We start from the raw sequence: 23,046 nt of genomic DNA, 5'->3' as shown, positions 1-23,046 counted from the left end.
GTAAGGCAAGTACTTAGGAAAGCAGGTCTCTAATAAAAACAAGAAGTTGCTATTACATGGCACATGAATAGAGACACGCTTGGGAACCAGACGAGTACCATTACTGGCATGGCAATCAGTATTGGGGATTGAAAGAAACAGATCACGTGTTTTTTTTTGTTTTTTGTTTTTTGTTTTTTTCCTCTAAGAAAGTGCCCCCTGTGGCTCGTTCCCAGCCCATGGTGACTGTGCTAAAACCCAAGATTTTGTGTACAGTTTTTCTTTTTTTTTCTTTTTTTTTTTCTAGGAAGAGCCAGAGATTTAGATGAGCGTGTGAAATCTTCTGTTTATATAATGTTGGCAGGATGTCCAAATTTATTAAGTCTTTGTGGGCATGCCTACCAAACAAAACCCAACTACAGGTCATGTTCCACCTGAAGTTGGCAGGTGTGAAAACTCAGGTCCATGTTCATTCACTGTTTATCCCTGTCTTCCTATTTCCCCCCATCTTTAACTTGGTTCAGGACCAGCTATAATATTTTTCCCACATTGAATTTGTTTTCTTGGACCTTTACTGTTGTTTCAGACTTAAAAAAAATGTTATGTCTGAACCCTTTTGCATTTTCTTTGTTGACTATTGTTCCAGAAAACATAAAAGAATGAAAACAAATGGAGAAAGAGTTAATGGTAGAAATCGTGGGGCTAATCTGTAAGCTTCCTTCTCTTGGGCAGGTTAGAGCCTGGTGCTAACGAAACCCACATGAACAGTCCCACTTTTGTGTGACCTTTCAAAGAATAAACAATGTGTTTCTGTAACCAGAGTCGAAACAACTGTGAATCACTGTGTATAACCTATACTTCTACAAAAAATAAGCCAAAATGACCTTACCACTGGTCAGGTAATGCTATACTCACGTAAGATGGCAACACAGGTATCTCTGATTTTGAACTTTGGCCTAGCTCAGCACCTAAGGGAAACATTTGGGAGTGAACCTGGCAATGCCATGGTGATTATTTATTGAGTCTTCCAGACCACAAGGATGTAAAGTGGGAGACCCACAGTTGCCTGGGGAAAACAGGGTGCTATGGAGAGAGGGTTGGGCTTGGAGTTGGAAAGTAGGATCCAGTCTCATTTCTGCTGCCAAGAAGCTGTAAAAACCTCTCTGCTCCTTGGCTCATTATTTATTTACTATTTATACCTTGCCTATTTCCAAAACAGATTGGAGGTGGCTTTCAATAAAAACCACTAATGTATCAGAACTCTTTTACAAGGTAATAACCTGATATTAAAAAAAAAAAAAAGATACTTACAGCAGCAAATCTAAGCTAAGGGAATATACTGTATTGAGCACCAAATGCTGCCGTGAGCTCTGTGGTTACAGAGCAAAGCAGGAAACAAATCCCTATCCTCATCTGTGGGTCTCAGTTTTCTTATTTATAAAATGGGTGGCAAATGAGAGCCAGATGAAATCACTTTTTAGGTCTTTCTAGGGTCAACTGTTTCTGTTACAAAGTGATACATATGTTTCCAAAAAGAACTAAGCACTAGCAGGGCTTATGGGAGAATTGGGGGTCAGGTACTTCACTCATAACCTATGTAACTTTGTAACCAGAGAACCATAAGAGTAACAATGCTAATGAAAATGCTGGCACAGTTTAAAAAGAAATTTAAAATCCCAAGTGAACAGATAGAATGATATTTAGAAGGCTTTACCAGGCAGAGTCCTTCAGATCGGGCAATATAAGCCCATGTAAAGAAAAGTTGAGACTTATGGGTTCAAGGACAAAATGCACACAGATCAGGTGAAACGTACAATTAGAATTTCAAGATGGAGCAGAGGCCATGGTGTTCACACCTCAGCAGACTTCTTGTGGACTTTGAGTTCGGCCACAGAGGAATCTGTGACCAGGAATTGATCAGGCTCACACGACATGTGTTTCTCAAAAGACATCTGAGAGTTTCTATATTCTGGACACTCCTGGCAGCTTTAGTTACACAGAATATTGATCTGGCTATTAGTGAGAAGAGAAGGTCTGTAAGGCTCATAAGTTGTAATAAAACAAAAGCCACAGTAAGGATATGGCCACAAGGAGGTTATAATCTAAAACGATGGTTGGGAGAGAGAATGTAGGGTAACTTTGAGAAAGAAGGGAGGAAGCATGAAAGGGCATTAGGAAATGGAGAAGATAATGAATAAGTTCACAGTGGGTGTTGCAACAAACTGAATAAAGAAATCTTTTGGTTTGACCAAAAGAGAATTCATGGAATCATTGAAAAAAAAAAAATATGGAAGGAATTATCTAGCCACTCCCACATTAGGGGATAAAATCCCTTGATCTCAGTGTTTCTCAACCAGGGACAATTTTGCTCCCCGGGGGATTTTGGGAATGCCTGAAGTGGTTTTGGCTCTTGCAACTGGAGAGGTGCTACCAGCACATAAGAAAACAAGACAAAACAAAACAAAACAAAGTGACACAACACACAGATGAGACCCCACAAGAGTGAATTATCTGACCCAAAATGTTAGTACTGCTGTGGTTGAGAATTGCTTCTTTAATTTTTTAATGTTTATTTTTATGTTTATTTATTATTTGGAGAGAGAGAGAGAGAGAGAGTGCAAGAGAACGTGCATGTGCATTGGGGAGCGGCAGAGAGAGAGGGCGAGAGAAAGGCTCCTCACTGTGAGTGCAGAGCCCGACTTGGGGGCTTGAACTCAGGAACCTCTGAGATCATGACCTGGACTGAAATCAAAAGTCAGATGTTTAAGTGACTGAGCCACCCAGGCACCCCAAGAATCCCTGCTTTCAATAAAGATAGGGCCACTTTTGCAGTCTGGAATCAATGCTTTAAACATGATTAATAAGTTCTTTTATCAAAGGCAATTTTCCATGGCTCATTCTGCTTTCCATGGAAGTTGTACAGATTTTTTTCAATCCCTTATGCGATGGTGTTGAGGCACATCTACTCTCACCAGCTTGATCTTTGAAGGCTTAAAATGCAGCTTGGTTCAACCCTAATCCACGTGTAAATGTCTTTAAAACTGTTCCCATTTAGATTATTTTCTGTCCTTTTCTACGATTCAGATTTTTTGACCTTGTGCAGATTGGTGTTTTGACTTCTAGAGAAATGAGCTTCTAGTCCTGCTTATGAGTCTTTCTCTTCCTTCAGTTTGAGCTTTTTCTGATGCCCTGAGTTTTATCACTCTCAAGTGGTATTCATGGCAGTCCATTAAATGAGGGAAAACCCTCTAATTTTGGTATTTTCAGTGTGCAATCAGGTTTCTGAATATTTGATGGCCCCTGTGTACACCTTCAGGTATTAACTTCATGCCAAACATAGTTTTAACTGCTAAAATTATGAAAATATCCCTTAGATTACTAACACTTGGCTTGAAGATGAAGTGAATCAGAAGAAAACAAGAGAATTGGAATCAAAAGCATTGTTTCTAAGAAAGCAGAAGAAATAATGTTCTTACCATCATATCAGGGGAAAGATATCGGCACAGTCGACATTGGCATCTCATTTTCTCTGGGATTTAGAATAAGTCGCTGCATACTTGAAGTTTACTTAACCTTGAATCTTTAGTTTGGAAATCAGTTGAGAACTCAGTTGAACCTTTTGGGTGACCCTGTGTGCCCATCGTGGATCTGATTTGAATGGAACATTATTACGGAAAAATCCGCCCTTTTCCAACTGTTTCAAATGCCAGTGGCATCTGAGACTTCTTCTATAAGGAGACATTAATGTCTTTTTCTGACATTTTTCCTCATGACTGACATTCACCAGAAATTTCTCCTCAGCCATTGGTTTCATTAACATTATTATTGCTTTTGCTTAGCGCTCTTCCCTCTCTCTAATCCTGTAAAAATCAGATGGTGTTTTTTTTTAAAGATAAAATTCTCTTTCTCAGGCACATGCTTACCACATAAGAAACCCACAGGAACACAGGCTATTGTAGATGCAGCGGATAAGAGAACGTGCTCCCAAACTCCAGGCAGAGGAAGATGTTTACAGTGATAGCCTATACTTCTCACTAATGTTCCAGAACAGGAGAGAAAGAGAACATGCTTTCGCCTCTGTACAGTAACTGTCCCTAGTTCTGAGGACGACAAAGGGCCATCTCATGGACATCACATCCACCCTTTCTATAGCCTATAAGGAAAGCAGCAATACACAGTTAACTAAAGGTGCGTCCAGAAAGGTTCACGAGAGCACAACGAAAGGGTATTGTAGTGCTTTCTTCACGGGTCTCTTCGAGTACAGGCATATGTGAGCAATTTTATGCAAGCCTGTCTGCATACAGAAATGAGTGCATCTCACTTTTTTGTTCTTCACAGTGGATCCTGAATTTTAGGATTTATGAGCTGTCAGAATTTCAATAAGTGAAAATGTCATCTTAGTTCTAATGATATATTTGATTAAGCTGTGCAGATATGTAATAGAGATTCTTCAAAAGTTTATTGAGACCAATGAGTATGCAAAATTCTTTCTGTATTAGTAACCAGCATTTATGGAATCCCTCCTACAGACATCAGACACTATGCTGAGGGTTCTACATATGTTATTTAATTCTCTTGTGTCTTAGAATTACATGTTCACCCAATCACTCCTTTCAAGACAAACCTATTTGCCAGTCCCCTTGAGGTTAGGTGGGACCATGGGACAGTTCTGGTCAATAAAATGTGGGCAGAACTAATACATGCCATTTTCAGAGCTTGCCTTTAATATCTGTCACATGCTCCTTTGCACATGTGCTCTTTTTTTTTTTTTTTTTTTTTTCTTCCTTGGTTGACTGGATAGAGAAGATCGGGGGAGGATTCTAAGGCCCATGAGGGGACTGGACTCTGTGAAGCCACTCAAGGAAGGTGGTGGTGATGATACTAACTGATGAGTTTTTACGAGAAATAAATAATGCTAGGCTACAGAGATATCATTGCCATGTCTACAGAAGCTAAATTATTTAACCTGATACAGCAAAGTTAACTGTAAAAAGGGTGCTGCTGTAAGACAAGACTGAAATATGTGATTGTTGCCTTGTAGGTTGGGTGATAGGCAGGAAGGAGAGTGATGATAGAGGTTGAAGGGATGGGAACTCATGTCATTCAATGGCAAAATATTTGGTGTAACTATCTCCTGTAGCAGCATAGGAGGTAAACCACACACCTAACGAGCCACCAGCTAGTAAGCGTCCGATGCTAAAGGCTGATCTGATAAGGCTTTGCGAGGAAGAGATGAATGTGGGAAAGACCTGGCTGGTTTGTGAGTAGAAATGAAAGGGAATCGAGAGTCAGAAAGCAGCTGCCTTGTTTCCAGAAAACCATCCGCTTTAGACACAATAAGAGGTGGAACATTAAGGGGCGCCTGGGTGGCGCAGTCGGTTAAGCGTCCGACTTCAGCCAGGTCACGATCTCGCCGTCCGGGAGTTCGAGCCCCGCGTCAGGCTCTGGGCTGATGGCTCGGAGCCTGGAGCCTGTTTCCGATTCTGTGTCTCCCTCTCTCTCTGCCCCTCCCCCGTTCATGCTCTGTCTCTCTCAGTCCCAAAAATAAATAAACGTTGAAAAAAAAATTTAAAAAAAAAAGAGGTGGAACATTAAAAGGTGTCAAGTGTCAGTGGTCCACTAAAACTCAGATGAGTAAAACGTGTAAGGAGAACTATTAAATCAGGAGGAGTGTGGCTTCTCATTCAAGTCTGGCAACCACCATTATCTTGAAAGAGAAGGGGACAATAATAAAGGAAAAATAAAGGAAAATACTAAGGGAAAGGATAAAATAAGAGAGACCTGAAACTTAGTTTAAAAGAAATAGGAGGGGGAGTTTGGCATGTGGAATTGGCTGTAATCAAAAGATCACGTGCACATAACTAACAACCACAATGAGGTCAACACCTATTAGAAAGGGTGCAATGAAAAAGACTGATTATACTAAGTGCTGCAAGGATGTGCAGGGCCTGGGACTCTCAAATACTGCTGCTGGTAACGTAAGAGGAGGTAACCACCTTGGCAATCACTTTGGAATTTCTTAAAAAGTTAAACATACACCTACAATCTGATCCAACCATTCTGCCCGTAGGCATTTATCTAAGAGAAAAGGAGGCATGTGGCCATCCCATGGCTTCTAACAAAAGTTCATAAAATGGAAATAACCTAAAATGTCTATCAGTGGATGAATAAACAAGTATCAGAGAAGTATGCTCAATACAGAAGATAGATAATAAACAGTATATATATATATATATATATATATATATATATATATATACACACACACACACATATATGCAGTGTTATGAGTTGAAGTGTGTCCTCCAAAATTCATCAGTTGTAGTGAAAATGAAGGAAGACAGTAACTCAGAATGTGACCTTATTTGATATGGAATATACACAGAGGTTAACAAATTAAAGTAAGGTCATTAGGATGGGTCCTAATCCAATTGGGCTGGTATCCTTATAGTAAGGAAACACTTGGACAAAGACATGTATGGAACAGAGACCACATGAAGACAAAGAGAAGATGGCAAAGAAACCAGTGAATTCTCTGCTTTCCCTTTTTAATTTTCCAAATGACAGTATCCCTCTGGTTAGTTTGTTCCTATTCTTCCATCATATATTAGGTATGTGAAGAGAAAGGAAACAGGTTGTCTTTGAGAATCAGAGGTATTGGGGTGCCTGGGTGGCTCAGTCAGTTAAGCATCTGACTTTGGCTCAGGTCATGATCTCACAGCTCATGAGTTGGAGCCCTGCATCGGGCTCTGTGCTCACAGCTCAGAGCCTGGAGCCTGCTCCGGATTCTGTGTCTCCCTCTATCTCTGCCCCTAACCCACTCACATTCTGTCTCTGTCTCTCTCAAAAATAAACAAACATAGAAAGAAAGAGAGAAAGAGAGAGAGAGAAAGAAAGAGAGGAAGAGAGAAAGAAAAGAAAGAAAGAAAGAAAGAAAGAAAGAAAGAAAGAAAGAAAGAAAGAAAGAAAGAAAAAATCAGAGGTATTAAACCAAGAAGAGCTACATCTATGAGCAGAAGGATGTCACTCATTACCCAGAAATGCTGCTGGACACAATGCCTGGATGGAGCTTTGGGGCGGCAGTAAGAATGATCTATGCATGGGAAGAGCATAGCTGAGACATTGTTCTAATCTCTCGACACCCTTTATCTCCTCTTGGGCTATACTGCCTTTGCATGTTGCCTTACAGGTGGTGAGACAATGTAACTCAGGTATGGGTTAAGGAATATCAGTAAAATAATAAATGACACTTCTAATAATGCACTCCAAAAATCTCTTTCAGATCCCTTACAGCATTTCTCTCTTCTCCTCTCCTGCCTTCTCCTCTCCTTTCCCCTCCTCCACTTTGTCTATACAGATAGAGGGGATAGAGGGGATCCAGTGAAGAATTGCAGGACTTTGGGAGGAGAATTTCTAGAGTAGATGGAAGGAGCCCAAATCCAGAGCCACTGCTTCCAAGAGCCAAGAAAAACTGTCCATTCTAAGACATTCATAATGGAATTTATGAGAGCTAGAAGTAAAAAAATATATATATAAATATATATATATCTGGTTAAGCGAACAGTTTTCAGGGTTTATCTGTTAATGAAGCAACTGGTATTACCCTGACTCATATGCTTTCCAATAATCTAGAAAATTAACAATAGCAGCAGCCTTATAGGGTAGTCTGTGAAAGATTACAAAATTGCTCATTTGTACAGTAAATTAGTTAACATGTGGTGGATTAATCATGTCTTGGTGGTTTAGTTTTAGCCCCAGAATAAAGATTGAAGAAATTTTGATAGGGGATCTTCCTGAGCCATGACAGGAGTATACATTTGATCGGTCAATACTGTGTGCACACATGTATGTGCGTGTGCACACACACACACATACACACACACACAATTCATATGAAATTCTTTCTGCAACCATGTGACCAATCACAGTGATTCAAATGAGTTAACAATGAGGGGAAATCACCAACATCAGAAAAACATTAGTTGACTCTTATCCATGCCTATTATACAGCAAGTATAATGGACTGTGAACATGAAGAAAAAAGGTGGGGGGGGTCACTGCAGTGTTAAATGGCAGTTGCTATAGAATATGTCTGAACAGAAAAATTACTAATGAGGTGGCCCAGGTCTCAAACCAGCTACCAAATGCCAAGTATAAGTGAAATAGCACTGCAGAGCAGGGACGCAGTGACAACACAACCCCAGCCAACAGACTCACAAGACCGTAAAGACAGCTGAATGGGCAAAGTGGGTTACCCAGGGGTGGAAGTGTTAGAAGACCATAGTTCACAACGTGCATTAGCGTCCTAATGAGAAACCTAATCCCAAACTACTTGCCTTGTGATTATTTCCCAGGATGACTAATCACAGAGGAAATTAAGAAATGAAATGCATTAGAATTAGCATCATTATAGAAATCAAAGTGTACTTGTTTAAGGGGCGGAAAGTAACAACCAGAAGAGATTTTTTACCAGGAGTGTGCATAGATTGACTACTTTTTTTTTTTTTTTGAATGTTGGAGTTATATTCAATTTTACTGAGTATATTATGATCAGACAGAATTGGATCTTCCTTTCTATTCAGTCATGATTAGATGCTGACCATAGATGTGAGCAATGGGCCACTGGTAACAAATGGCCCCAACATCACAGGAGAGAAGAAAACAGAGATCTATGATTCTACTTCTCAGGAGGTATTCAACAAAGCCTGATTTTAGTCATTGCAGAAGGACCAGTGGGTATATGTATGGTCTGTGCTTGCCTTTACAAGGTAATTCAGCCATAATTACGAGATCATGAACAACCTGTTAGGGTTTTATTGGGTCTTCTTCTCCCTCCCTGCTTTCTTTCCTTCTTAATAGATGTGGCATATATTGCAGTTAATCTTAAAAATACCTTAAATGATCAGAGGCGTTGTTGTTTACAAAAATGGAAATGCTTTATATAGTTCCAGAACAAGAAGAAACAACCTAAGACACTCAGATAGTATAAGAAACAAACAAACAAAATCAGAGACTTTCTCCCTCTCCTCCACAGTGTCTTCCTCCCTTCCCATTCTCCTCCTCCATTCTTCTTACCTTTCTCCACTCTCCCCTCACGTGGCTTTGTTACTTCCACTCTCTGTTCTTGTGGTGGTTCCAGAGACTAACCTAGGCAGTTTCTACTTCTTAGCAGGGGGTTTTATCCCCTTTTAATTTAACTCCTTTTTGGGGGGTAAGCTTTCCTCAAATTCCCCCCAGACTAGGTCTTTTTTTTTTTTTTTTTTTTTTGCCTTTAAATGGTCTTTTGATTATACCTTCTTAAGATGCAGAGAATGTCTCCCCTTAGGCCCAGTGTTGCTCTTTCTGCCCTCCTGGCCTGCAAAGGCAGCTGGTGGGGTGAGATGGGCTGTGTTTTATGCAAACCTGGGGTAAGTCCCAACTCTGTCATGAATTCTCTGTCCTTAGGCAAATTCCTTCACCTCTGAACCTCTACTTTCTCAGCTATAAAACCAGGTCAATGACATCTGCTCCTCAACTGAATATTACAGAATATAAGTGAATGACCTAAACACATGGTGTGGCATATTGTAGTCCCCCCCCCCAATAGATACTAACTTCTTGGCAACCTGAGCCTTTCTTCTCAACTTTGCTATTAAGAGCCAGCATACAGGTTTTTAAAACATTTTCCTTTTTCTTCTCTTCACATCCTAGTTAATCAGTTGGGGATTCTTCTCTCTATGTTGCCTTAGATTTAGATTAAGACTCTTCCAGGCCCAGGATGGTTGGTAAAAACAACTTCCCTCTATTTGCCTGCCTAACAAGGATGAATGACTCTATCTCTGTGGTTTATGTTGAATGCCCGATAATGCATCTCCAAGAGAAGCACTTAGCAAGAATACCCATAAATATAGCTATAATGTTTATTCAAACTACTCTATTTGCAAGGCCAAGTATACAAATGAATGATGAAAACAGACAAAATGTGTCACTAAAATTAGCCTGCACTGTTTGTGAGGTGGGTAATAGTAATACAGTGTGTTGTCTCTTAACAGCCTGTGTTCCAAACAGCTTTAGTTACGTAAGAAAGATTTATTATAAGAACAAGAAATTTATTCTCTTCTATCCTAATGTGATGTCTGCTGGTTGGGGAATGCAGGTCACAAAGATATATTGCTCAAAGAGCGCTCTGGGGAAGGCCCTTTGCCTCCAAAACCTTGACGTTTGAATATTACATAAAGTCGATTTGTATTCCTTAATCATACAAAAACATAGAATCTCTTTCCTTTAGCACCATCACAATCATGTCCTATAGAAATGGAATAGAACTCAGAAGTTATTTACCATTAACAAGAGAAAATGAAAGGGAAGAGAATCGTTGTCTGATCATGAAAGAGCAACTCAACTTAATCCATATCGATTCCAGAGCTGGATGGAGGATAAATGCTTGTGACACAAGAACGCTGATTTTTGCCTCAACAGAAGGAAGGAAGGAAAGGAACAGACTAAAAATATTAACTACCCATTATGTATGAACAGCTGTACCTAAAATATTCACATTTTATCTCATTCATTTATCTTTACAAGTTGTCATTTTACACTTGAGGAAAAGAACAGACCAGAGATATTTATGAGGCTTGTGGTGGCCACTCAGCTAGTGAAGAGCCTAACTGACATTCATCTCCATTTATGATTGATTCTAAAACACTTCCCATTCTACCATTCTGCGTCTATAACCTCAGAGAACACTTCCACACCTCAAGCTGCTGAGAAGTGCAATCAGTGACCAAATGGGTAAACACTCTCATTCACCAGAAATGGGCGTCCAGAGCCTGTAGGAGCAGAGCATCAAGGAGAAGTTCCTACAATGGGTGGGGGTTGGACTTCCACTTTAGTTTACTATCTTTCTTTTTATGTCCCTCTCTCTTCCTGCCACCATTCGTGTGGTCAACCTATTGGAAGTTACAGCTGCATCCTTTTTTAAAGACAGCAACAAGAGCAGTTGCTTCTACTCTCTGTCCTGGTTAGCGATTAGTCCTTCACATTTAGGATATTGATACTTGCATATCATTCATGGCTGCATTTAATCCTTAACACTTACCTCAAAGGTTGTTTCCTTGTCCCATTTTTTTCTAGGTAAGGAAAGCTCATTTCACGAAGGAAAGACTCTTGTGTGGGGACAAATAGCTGAGACATTTGTAAGCTGGGATTCCAATCCGGATCTGTCAGACTCAGCCTCCAAGATCTCAACATTCTTTGGAAAAGAAATTTATAGTAGAAACAAGAAAATCAACCCTTTCTATGTGAGGGATTTACCTCAACATTTTTCTTGCACAAGTTAGCTTAGAGGATGATAGAAGTGCTGAACCTAGCCCTGGTTTTTAGGCATGAGATTAGTCTTATTCATTCTCTTCTTGCTTAACTATCCACAAGAACTCTCCTTTTTCATTCATCAACTTGTCAAGCTTCCTCTTTGTCTACCAGGGGAAATATGACAGGGAGTTAACACCTTGTACCTGTCCATCAAGCTAAACAAATTGGCTGCAACTATTGAAGGAAAACAATGGACTTGTCCACCCCTATACAAATCCTTATCACCCTCTTTATCTTTGAGGGGATGGGCGTCACTGCTGCATGCAACTTCATTTATGTTTGGTTCCTCAATGCCTAAGCAAATGCATAAACACATGAATAAGTAAATGAACAAATAAGTAAATAATCATAACCTCAGAACATTTTCTTTGTTTTTATCCCCAAACTTGCCTTGCTAAAAGGAAAGCCACAGGACAACTTGCAAATGCATGGAAACTTCTGTTTGATCCTCACACTCCCTAAGATTGCAGAGAGAGGTAAGCCAATGCACCACAGCTCGGGCTCACATAGACCCACTTAGAGGAGAGCAACGTTTAAACAGGGGGTCTTTTTTATGGGGGTCTTCGTAGTCTCTTTCAACCCGCTTGCTGCCTTCCTCTCATTTCAAGCAGAGAGGTCTGGGAAGGGATCTCTCACCTGCTCTTCTGGCTTTAGAGTAGAGTGGAGGTTGGTTCAAATCTAACAAAACTGTGCATCTGAAACACTTTTATGACCTCATACTGAATGATGTTTACCTCTAACTTGTTTGCCTTCAAGTTAACTATTAACTTTCTATATAGAAATGGGCTAGGACCCTATACTAAATAAACTTGCTATAAATTAAATGTATCTTCTCCGTTATTCTAATATGTCTTCCCTCTCACCTCTTAGTCTATGTGTCTTAGCTAGTAACCCAAAAGGTAGCAGATGACACTCCTGCATTAGAATAATTCAATGAGAATTTACTAAAGAGACTAATTACAAATATGTGGACAGAGTTTAGGGAAATCACAGGGAACAGTAACATTCTGTGCCACCTGGGTCACTTCTAGGCAAAAGGGGAGAAGGGAGGAAGTGGTAATGAATGCCAAAAGGAGAGAGAGTGGGAAGCGGGTCCACAAGAGAAGCTGTGTTCTCTGCCAGAGGAAAGCTACCAATTACAGTCTCAAAAGGAGAAGGAAGATGCTTCTCCAATTTACTCTTCTTCCTTCTGGTCTCTTCCTGGAGCTCCTCTTTGGACAAAAGCCATAAGAGGCTGGAAGGCAAAGGAGCTCATTAGTGTAATCCAAACAAATCAGCCTCTTGGAGTAGAGTGGTAGATTAAAAAAGGGTGGAGAGTGAATCTGGAGGGGCCAACAAGATGTCCATCACACTCATCTTCAAACTATGCCCAGCAGCTCCACACTTACCCTGGAACCCTGACTGTACTACTGGAACAAAGACCTGTCTCTCCCCTCTACTGCAGATTAAGTGTGATTTCACCGCCTAATTGCTTTTGTTTCCTATTTGGCTGATTTTTCCTATTAGATTATGCCCTCCTGGAAGGGCTGGGACTACATCTAATTTCTCAGGAAGTCTGGTGCTGGCCAATCAGGGAGCAGACTGTTGAGGTCTAATATAATGTGAAATCATCAAAACCTGTATAAACTTTACTTAGAGTGTATAAATGAAATGTCAATGGATTTAAGCAAATTGACCAAAGTCTCTCACAGGGAATGAAGTTGATAAAACACTTAGACTTACTCCAGATTTAATGCATTTAGGTTTTGTGGTTTTAGTTTGCAACTGGGACATCTCTCTCTCTCTCTCTCTCTCTCTCTCTCTCTCTCTCTCTTTCTCTCTCTCAAAAACACACACACAATTTGGGCATTATCTCTCTGGGTTAAGATAATTTTTGGAAAGGCAATGTTCATCTTCTCCAAGAATTCACGTGGGAGAGGTTGATATTCTACATGAATGTAGCAGGAAATAATAATATCCTGCCTTTTATTTTGAGTCTCCCTACCGTCTCACTCCCTCTAAATCACCGTGTAATCAATCTGAAGCAGCAACATGCAACAGCATTAAAATTAGGGATGTTTGGAGAGGGAATTAGTCTACTCACTCATTATTCTTGATTAATAGAAAATTATCCTGCTAACATTTACTGTGCTATTCATTTGTTATTTGGAAGTGATTAGCTACAAATAGCAGTTAAGAACAAGCCAGTTTTGGAGTTTCAGCTACAGCTGTAATTACCTCTGCAGTACCTCTTCCTTCAAACACGCCTTCTTCCCTCAAGCATAGCTCATACCCTTCCCTAAACACCACCTCATCTCAGATATTAGCCTTTTCTGTCTCTCAGCCAGTGTGAAATCAGCTCTGCCCACATTCTCCCACTTTATGAAGACCTGAAAATCATCAGGGAAGGTTAGATTATGGCCCAGAGCTGGGAAAGTTCAGGGTGCAGATGATTCTGTTTCCCAGATTTCCCCATGACCTGCTTACATCTTCAGTCTTCAGCACATTTCTCATTTATCAGTGTTTCTCCAAGAAGGAAACGGAGGGCCCCAGGTCAGCCAGGGACCTAGCCCCACTGGTAGGCTCTGTGATCTCTGCACTCCTTCCTTACTTTCCCTTTTAAACACCCCACACCTGGACATTTCTTTTCTGTTCCTCAGGGTGTGCTCATGATTACCAGTGTTCCCCTGGGCTTTTCTGGTTGTTCACTTTGAATTCTCCTGTTTAAATTTCCACTTTTTTGCATTTTGCTTCTGGTGGGGAACTATCACCTCACTGGTGGTTACTTAAGAGAAAATGAATAATTTACCCTCAGGTGTTAACAATGACTGAAAATTGGCTTGCTAAGGTGTTAATAATCCTGAGATATATACATTTTGTCACTTTTAGGGCCCTAACTAGTAATTCTCAGCCCAAACTACTTATTATTATCATCTCAGGAGCTTTTTGAAACTTTCAAAGCCTGGGCCTCATGTCAGAGTCTCTCCCAGTAAGTCGGGTGGAGGCTAAAGCTAAGAGTTGGCTTTTGTTGGGATTTCAGGAATTCCTCACAAGATAATGAGGGAATTGTTATAATCCAGTTCATCTGGCCAATATAGTGCACTTAAATTCATAGTTTGTTAGGTGCTAGGTCTTTCTTCTAAGTCTAAACCTTTTGCCTACTTTTACCATTCGACACATTTTTAGAACCTGTTCTAAATCATTCAGAGTGAAGGTATCCCACTCCAGAACTCTGCATTAGATTCTGCAGAGATCCACATTTTAACAAATTCTTGTGACAGACGAACACACACTCAAGTTGAGAACCACTCCAGGTGTTAGGCAGAGCCAAGGCCCAGATCTACCAAAATTACAAACCGATTTGATTGTGAGTTTCCCTTTCCTTTCTTTTTTTCTTTTCTTTTTTTTTTTTTTTTTTTTTTTTTTTTTTTTTTAGTTATCTTGCAGTGGACCATTGGTCCCAGCCATAAAAATATACACTCCGAGTGCAACTTTGACTTATGTTAGAGAATATGATTTAATAGGACACAATCAATGAATTGTTTGATATGACATTTACATTGCCTTATGTTCAGGTATGTTTATTCAACCTGTCATTGAACTCAACATGCACCTGGCACCATCCAGCATGAGTCACTGCATGGCAATGAACACAGACAGACTCAGTTCCCTCAGGGAGCTTAGAGCTTAGTCTCCTCAGGGAGGATGTTGTGCACTCAACTAGCACAAGGCAGAAGACAAGAGGTGATAAAGTCAAGATCTGAAACAAGAATAAGCAGGAGTATATTCTTTTCATTTTTTAATTTTTCATATTTGAGAGACAGAGAGAGACACAGCATGAGCCAGGGAGGGGCAGAGAGATTGGAGACAGAATCTGAAGCAGACTCCAGGCTCTGAGCTGTCAGCACAGAGCCTGATGCGGGGCTTGAACTCACAAGTAGTGAGATCATGACCTGAGCTGAAGTCGGGTGCCTAACCGACTGAGCCACCCAGGCGCCCCAAAGCAGGAGTATATTCTAAAAGACCTCCTGTAAAGGAGATAGTAGATGAGTTGAATGTGGCAGAATGGGCTAGTTTACACTGGGGGCTTAGCACCCAAGGCAGATTGACGTTAACCAGGATGAGCCTTGGCTTGTATTATTCCCCCTCCTCAAGGGGCTTTCACACAGCAGGTCTCTCTGGTGAATTCTTGTCTATCTTCCAAAGCCTTGCTCTCCCTCCATCTCCTCCATGAGGTCTCCTTGCTGCCCTTAGGGCTGAGATCATCATCTCTCCTTTGTTCCACTACTTCGTTTGTGACTGCTGCTATGCTAGAAGCATCATGCCAATCATTTGTAGGAATGATTTATTTAAATAACTGACTCCACTAGATTGTGACCAACTTGGTAGCAGAAAACATGATGTATTCATCTTTGAGTGTCCAACGCTTAGCAAACCATCTGGCAGATAGAAGGTGTATAATACATGTTTGCTGATTTAACAATTATATTGCAATGATTAATAACCTAACTGACCAGTTTGTATCCTGACTCTACAGCTTGATATCTATGTGACATTCATACAGTTATTTAATCTTTCTGTGTCTCCGTTTCCTTATCAGTTAAATGGGGACAAAAGAACTTTCTGATACTATTTAAAATACTATTTTGAAATACCAAATGTCACTACTGCTGATATAAGGATACAATGACTTAATACAGCAAAGTGTACAGGTGTGGGTCTGGGGCATTACAAGTGTTCAATAAATATTTACTAATATTTTTATTAGTACTAAAATTGGATAGATCTTTCTTCCCTACATCATTCTCCTTGGAATTCATTTTATTCCACTATGGCAGGGGAAGTGCTTGGGCAAGTGGCTGGTCATAAATGCATCTGTGACATCTTATTTTGATATAGGACTCCCATTCTCAGCACTTAAACCTTTTATGGATATTGCCTTGCATCACTACATGGCATTAGCAACTGACATAGAGAGGTCTCAGGTATTGTCACAAGTCACCCAGTGAGAAAGCAGAACAGACAGATCAGACGTTACATGTTTAGCTCAATGCCTCCCGCTCCCCTACTAAGGACTGAGAGTTTTGCACAACGGGTCCTACCTTCTAAACTACATGCTTCCCAAACCCTGAGGTCAATTTCAACTTTCTACCCTAAATAATGGAGTTTCTCTCAGCCTGAGATATTGTGCAAGTTTTAAAAAATTTCCTCTTCTGCTGAAGAAGAGCTTTCAAGCAAACTATCATAAGCTCTCTTACCGATGGCACTGATCAGTCCACCAGCTTCCACCTCTAAAGCAGTGACTCTCTACCTGGAGTGTTTTTGCCCCTACTTGGGGACTTTTGGCAAAATCTGGAGATGTGTTTGGTTATCACAGCTGGTGGGTGCAAGTGGCAGCTAGTGTGTACAAGCCAGGGATGCTAAACATCCTTCACAGGCAGTACAGACCTGACAACAAATAATTATGCTGACAAAATATCGATAATGCCAAGGTCAAGAAATTATGCTCTAGAGGCAGGTTCCTACCTGAGCATGAGTTTAAAGAAATGGTATAAATTTTAAACATCTCATATGCTGGCTCAGCTTGGGGTAGTAAAACCCACAAGAGGAAAAGACTAAACAAAGTGAAAGGTGAGGACAACACAGAAGGGCACAAAGACCTGCTTTGGACAATAGCGTGGACTCCAGTTTGATGCACTGAGCTTTCTTTGTTCCAGCAGCCCAATTTACTGCCTTTCTCTGACAACAGACATGCTGCACAGTCATATGACCATTGGCTCCTATGGTGATGACACCCAGCAAGAAGAGTGAGCCTTAAGAGCAGCTCTGTGGATTCTGTGGTCTGACCCATTGCCCTTCAATGAGGCTAAATTCCCTTTGTGACTCTCAGTTGGCAAGGATTGGGGTACTGGGAGCAGAAGCCTCATTTTATTCATTTTACCCTCCAGTTTTCTTTAAAATTGCACACGTCATATTGGAGGGCCCCAGGTGAGAAGAAAAGAAGCAGGCATCAAATTGGATAAAATAATAAAGCAACTGGAGTCACAACCCCTCTCCTCCCCAGCTGCCTTCCTGCAATATTCACTTGGTTTTCTGCCTATAAAGCAAAATCATCTGATGGTCCCTGAACCATTCCAACTTAACATGCATGTCACACTTTAGTAATTATTGGCCATAATTGCAAATAAGCCATCCTATATTTTTATAGGGAGATTATTTCAGCCTTCTAATCCCAAAGCCAATGAGTTGCCCTAGAGTTATGTAGATAGTTTGTGTTCATGCATTGGTATTTCTAAGGAATTTGTTAAGAGGAAAGGATAGAATGTTTTGTTTTTGCAACTAACTCCTTCTTAATACGCCAATTTTATAATATTTAAGATTTACTCCATTTAAAAACTTATTCAACCCAAAATGAATTATTACTTCTCAGATATATTCAAATTTGATTCTGGAATTTTGGTTTTAATAGATCAGTGAAGGTATGAATTTCCAAAAAGAAGTGATGATCTTTCTCTATTGAGATATATCTTCCTCGTTAACTTACCTAGTGTTTTGTAATTCAGTTTCATGGCTACATTTTTGGAGGTTTCATCTGCTGAAAGGTTTGCAGATGTTTAAATGTATTCCCTTCCTACGAAATTGTTTTCCTGCTGGGTTACTGGGAGCAGTCTCAGTGGAGAGAGCCATGAGCCAGTCAAGTCCAGAGGCCATTGCAAATATGGTATTTCCCACTGTTATTAAAGGTTAACTCATTCGCTCCTCAATGTCTTTCAAATCCCAGCACCAAAAGCCTGTGCTGCTGAGTACAGTCAGAGACACAAGACAAACAACCCTGCAACACACCAATTAAAAAAGAAAAGCATTAAAAAAAACATTGTTTAAAACATGGAGATAACCTCTCTTTAGCAACGATTTGCTTTTTGGTTCAAACATATAGACAAAGGATGTCTTAGTTAAGAATTTTTTATGTACTGTAAGTGGAAAAGACCAGCTCATATTTTCCTAATCAAAGAAATGGAAAATGATGACTTCTAAAAGTGACCCCATTAAAACTTAAACAGTTCATGCCATTCCTTTGCTCAAAATGATCCAAAGGCTTCCTAACGCTTTCGGAGTAAGACAGACTAGGAAAGCTTGTTGTAACTATCATCTCTCTGATCTCGCCACCTCTTAACCCCTTTCCTCACTTACTCTCTTCCACGCTTGTAGGGAAGCTCCTGCACTGGTACTTGCTGTTCCCTCTGCCTGGAAGGCCCTTCCTCATTACTTCAAGTCCATTCCCTTCACTTCACTGAAATGTCATCTTCTCACTGAGATTTTAACTAGTCAGCTAATCATAATTGAACTTCCAGCCATGACGCTTCCTACCACACTTTATTTTTCTCTTAGCACTTATCACTATCTATAATACCGTGTACTTTAAACACCTATTCTCCTTATTTTGTATTTCCCACACTTGCATATAAGCTTTGTTAGGGCAGAGGTCTGGGGGAACAGTTGGCAGAATATTCCAAAGGCAGAGGAGAGAGTGAGTAGCCTCCAATTGCCTGGGTGCAGCTCGTGGGTCCACTGATGGTCAAGTCCTTTTGATAAAAGAGGTTAATCTAGGATTCACAAAGGGCTAGGAAGCTATTAGAAACTTTGAGATCTTCTATCGATTCATAGGTCTTCTTTTTGTGTCATTCATCTTACCATTTCTGTAGATTCACTTTCATTGATTCAATTTGTAACCACTGAGTTCCATTACTACAATTCCAGACAAGAACTCCACTAGTTCTCTAAACCTCAAAATTTCTGGAAGAGAGAATTTGATTGGCCAATACTGGGTTAAGGTGCACCCCACCTCTTAGTGGCCAATGAATGGTAGTCAAAAGAAGGGGACCACATAAGGCAACAACAGAGCTATAAGAGGTTCATACCTATGGAAGTGGGGCAGAGTTTATTTCTTAGATTTTGAGGTATTTTCCAAACTCATACTTGTATCCTTTCATTAATATATAAAAACACAAAGAACAAATAAAGATAAGTACAACAGGAAATGGAGATGGCTGTCTCTATTCTGGCCTTATTTAAATGAACAGAACCTGTTTTGGGAAAAAAAATCCAACTCTGTATAGACACACCTGATACAGTTACAATCTCATAGAACCATAACTATTACTGGCCACAGTAGTAACTCTACTCTTAAGAGAGTATTTTTCAGCTTTGTGTGTGTGTGTGTGTGTGTGTGTGTGTGTGTGTGTGTGTGTGCCCTTTCTCCCTTAATGCTCAGGAACTTCATGGACACTTCCCATGACCTTCTCATAACCATATTAGCCACTTAATGGAAAAATAAATGACAAGGAACTATTAAGATTTAAGTAAAACCTTCAAGAAATTTTATGCTTTCGAAATCACAACAGTATCTATATACAGTTAAACAACAGTATATCCATGAATGAGAATAACTTCTTTTGTTAGCAGACATTATTTTGCAGATTTCCGACAATAGATATGCTAGTCCTTGGGGTCAATGATGAATGGGTTGGGAACTATAGGGCTATACCTACAGCCTTCAGACCTTAAAAAGTTTGTTCTCCCCTTCATTGAACCAATATATATTTACATATGTATTCTTTGCTGGGTACTATGCTAGTGGTATACTAGAGAGACACGATCTCTGCCTACAGTGTCATACATGATTTCCCATCATTTGCTGGTACTCTTAGGTCCTTGGATGATAATAATAAATAAGTATTTGAGCACCTATTGAATAGCAAGTTCCATCATCTCATTTAATTATTCACAAAATGTCATGAAGAGGAAATAATTATATTTTTGTTCCATAGAGAAGAATGTGTCCAAATGATTTGACCAAATTTTAAAGCTCATAAATGATGCAGCCAGAACTTAGAGCTCCAACACTCTCAAAGGAAGCAGGCAATTAGGTAAAGAGAATATTAAAATACAAAGCAATAAATTTTCTAATATAGGATTTGACAAAGTTTTATGGGAGATCATAGAGTACAGTGACAATCTGTCAGTCCCTGCAATAGATAGGACCAGGGATGGGAGGACATTGGGAGGCAGAATTGGGTTCAGGCTCAGTCTCTTCACTAATAATTTATGTCATTTACTCAATCACTGAACTTTCTGTTGTTTTCATCAGAAAACTGGAAATGGCAGCACATACATTCCATCTTTTGTTCTGGTAAATACCTGATAAATGATGAATGCCAAATATATGCCAGATACATACTATAAGACCATACATGGAAATTATGCATTATGTATACATTCAATGTTATTAATCTCCTTCCTTATTTTTTGTCTTTCCTAACCACCTCTGAATGTGTAAAAGTAAGAATTAGGTAAAAACTGTCTTTTCTATTTCAAGAACATGTGTTTCATTTCGGTGTCTGTGAGACAAAAAGCAGTTTTGACTCATTTCTGTGTCATGGCTGTCTTTAGTTCACTGGTCTATAACAGTCATAAATATCACTTTGGCTGGGTGCCCTGGAGTCATAAGAAGTGAGGGGCTAATTTTAGGTCTTGACTACTCTGTTGGTAACAAATGCCTTAATTGGCAATCAATGTGTGTAAGGCCATTTAGGAAAGAATGAATGGGCTATACGTGGACACCAGCAGCTCATACATTGGGATCATAGAGAACTCTAAGAATCTGGTATTAGAGTGTGTTTTACACTTCCTGCTCACCTTGCTGAAAGGAGAGCTACATTTTTACAGAATAGGTGAATAACTCTGCCAGTTTTGACACTGCCATCATCCCCAACTTAGTTATTTCTTACTAAAGACATAGTGGGTCATACCCTGAAAGAGTTCTGGGGTGCTGGTTAAGCTCTATGTGATTGGGTAATTCATTAGCATCTCTGGGCTTCATTTTCTCCCTTCACAAATGGACAAGATATGTATTGTGGCATACTTGGTCTGTCCTAGTTGAGAAAGCTTGTGTACAAAAATGAATCAGGACATTCATACATGGACGATTTTCTACATGTGGAAGACATGCTGGATCTAGGCATATATTTATATTGCCATTTTCTTGTTAATTAATTTTCTCTTATTTTCTATTTTTTGGTCAGGGGGAGCTGCATTGTACTGAAGAAGAAGGGAAGCGGTTTTAAACAAAAGGGGACAGGTATAACTTGGTATGAAAATCTTTTAAGTTTTAGAGAAAAGGAGAGGAGGGTACAAGATTTCAAGAGAACTAGGAATTTTGATGATTGTGTTAATGTTTTTGTCCCTGTCTATAATTAATTGGCAAGTCTTCAAGGAACGTATCTTGGGCTCTACACTAGGTGTTATGAGGAGAAAAACAGATCTCTGTCCCTTTCTCTCGTCAAGGGACTCAGATGCTATCTAGCTTGAGAAGTGGAACAGAGCTGCCAAGGTAAACAAATCATTTCCCCCATGAGGCAGTGTATTCTCAAACCTGGTAAGTGACATGGACATTGGGTTCAGATGTAGGAGATATGGGGTGACAAGGCAAAGAGTCTGAGCAAATCTAGGCATTGGAGAAAAGTAAGTATGATTTAGCTTGTCAACAGTTGAGGAGAGGAAACCTGCCTTCCAAGTTGAGGAGTAAGGTGAGCCAAAATGCACGATTAGATAAAAATCACGGTTGGATAAATTCTTGTTATGAAATAGTAGACAATGAAATGAAAAGGTGTGTATTAGTTACCTTGGAGATGTTTTTCAACATCAGATTGTAAGACATTCAACTGGGAATCAATGAGAGTTACTTATGATTGGGGCTGCAACAGGTGAACCCTAGGTGTGAAGCACCCAGTGATGTGGCCTTCAGCACTATTCCTCCAACCCACCCTCTTCTTTCCTCTCTATCTTCATTTAGACAAGGCTGATGAACATGGCCAGAACTTGCCTTTAGGAGAATTTGAAAGTAGGCCATTTGCCATTGGCCCATTTACCAGGTCTACCAGGTCTACCAGGTTTATAGGGGCCTTTGAGCACTACCCCATATCCCTACCCTTTTTTCACCTATTGAATTTCAACCAAGCTGATCTGTCCTGAAGCTCCCATTTGGCCTCCCACTCTGCTCCCTAAGACTCTAGTTGGCTAACCTGATAAAATGATTGAGTTCATGGCTAGTAATAAATTCAAAAGCAAAAGATCTCACACTTTTTAGACACTGGATGTCACGTTTGATTCTGGTCACTAGAAGTAGTCCCTTTGCACATATCCAAAGGAGTGATCCTAATAGTAAGAAATGGCTGGAAGGGACAGAGGACCTGAGAGAGTATGCCATCTTTCAGCTTTACCTGAGGCTGAACACAACTGGTGCTGTGCTCATGTTACATCAGCTTGGACATCTTTCCCACAACTGTCTCCCTATCAAAAACACTACTCCCTTTCAAAGGTCAACTAAAATATCACCACCCCTGAAAATCCTTCTCCAATCCTCCTTTATAAGAGCAACACCTAAAATTAATTGGCTACTCGTTCTTCATATCATCCTTAATAAAAGTGCTTTTCTTATCATCTTCAATTTATAAGGGAGAAAGCCAAGGGTTAGAGCAGTTAAGGACTTGTTCAAAGTTGCAGAAATTAGTGAGTGATTAGAGATGTTAGCTCAAAACTCTCAACCAACTAATCCACTAAAATTTAATTTCTTCCTCCTCTATTCCTTCTTAAAGCATGTTGTTGTATCTTTATTGTGATAGCAACTAGCAGTGTGTGCTTTGTATCATGGTAAGGTGTATATACGTCACAGTCTTCTTC

The 23,046-nt window shown here is 39.9% G+C and overlaps 1 long non-coding RNA gene across 7 annotated transcripts in view; it reads right to left on the bottom strand.

Moving 5' to 3' along the window:
* LOC123380902 overlaps nt 1–23,046 on the bottom strand; it is a 134,450-nt gene that overhangs the window by 45,095 nt on the left and 66,309 nt on the right. Inside the window, exon 4 of one of the 7 annotated variants that reach the window (XR_006587286.1) lies at nt 10,817–11,209. The exons of 4 other annotated variants lie outside the window; for them this stretch is intronic. This is a non-coding gene — a long non-coding RNA (uncharacterized LOC123380902). Of the gene's footprint in view, nt 1–10,816; nt 11,210–11,266; nt 12,563–17,793; nt 18,140–23,046 lie in introns of those variants that run through there. 2 more of the 7 variants (XR_006587289.1, XR_006587287.1) reach the window with 2 other exon arrangements.

The sequence above is a fragment of the Felis catus genome, chromosome D2 (assembly GCF_018350175.1).
Source record: "Felis catus isolate Fca126 chromosome D2, F.catus_Fca126_mat1.0, whole genome shotgun sequence".
NCBI lineage: Eukaryota > Metazoa > Chordata > Mammalia > Carnivora > Felidae > Felis > Felis catus.
The sequence above is the reverse complement of the archived record's forward strand: the minus strand, read 5'-3'. Positions and strand labels throughout refer to the sequence as shown.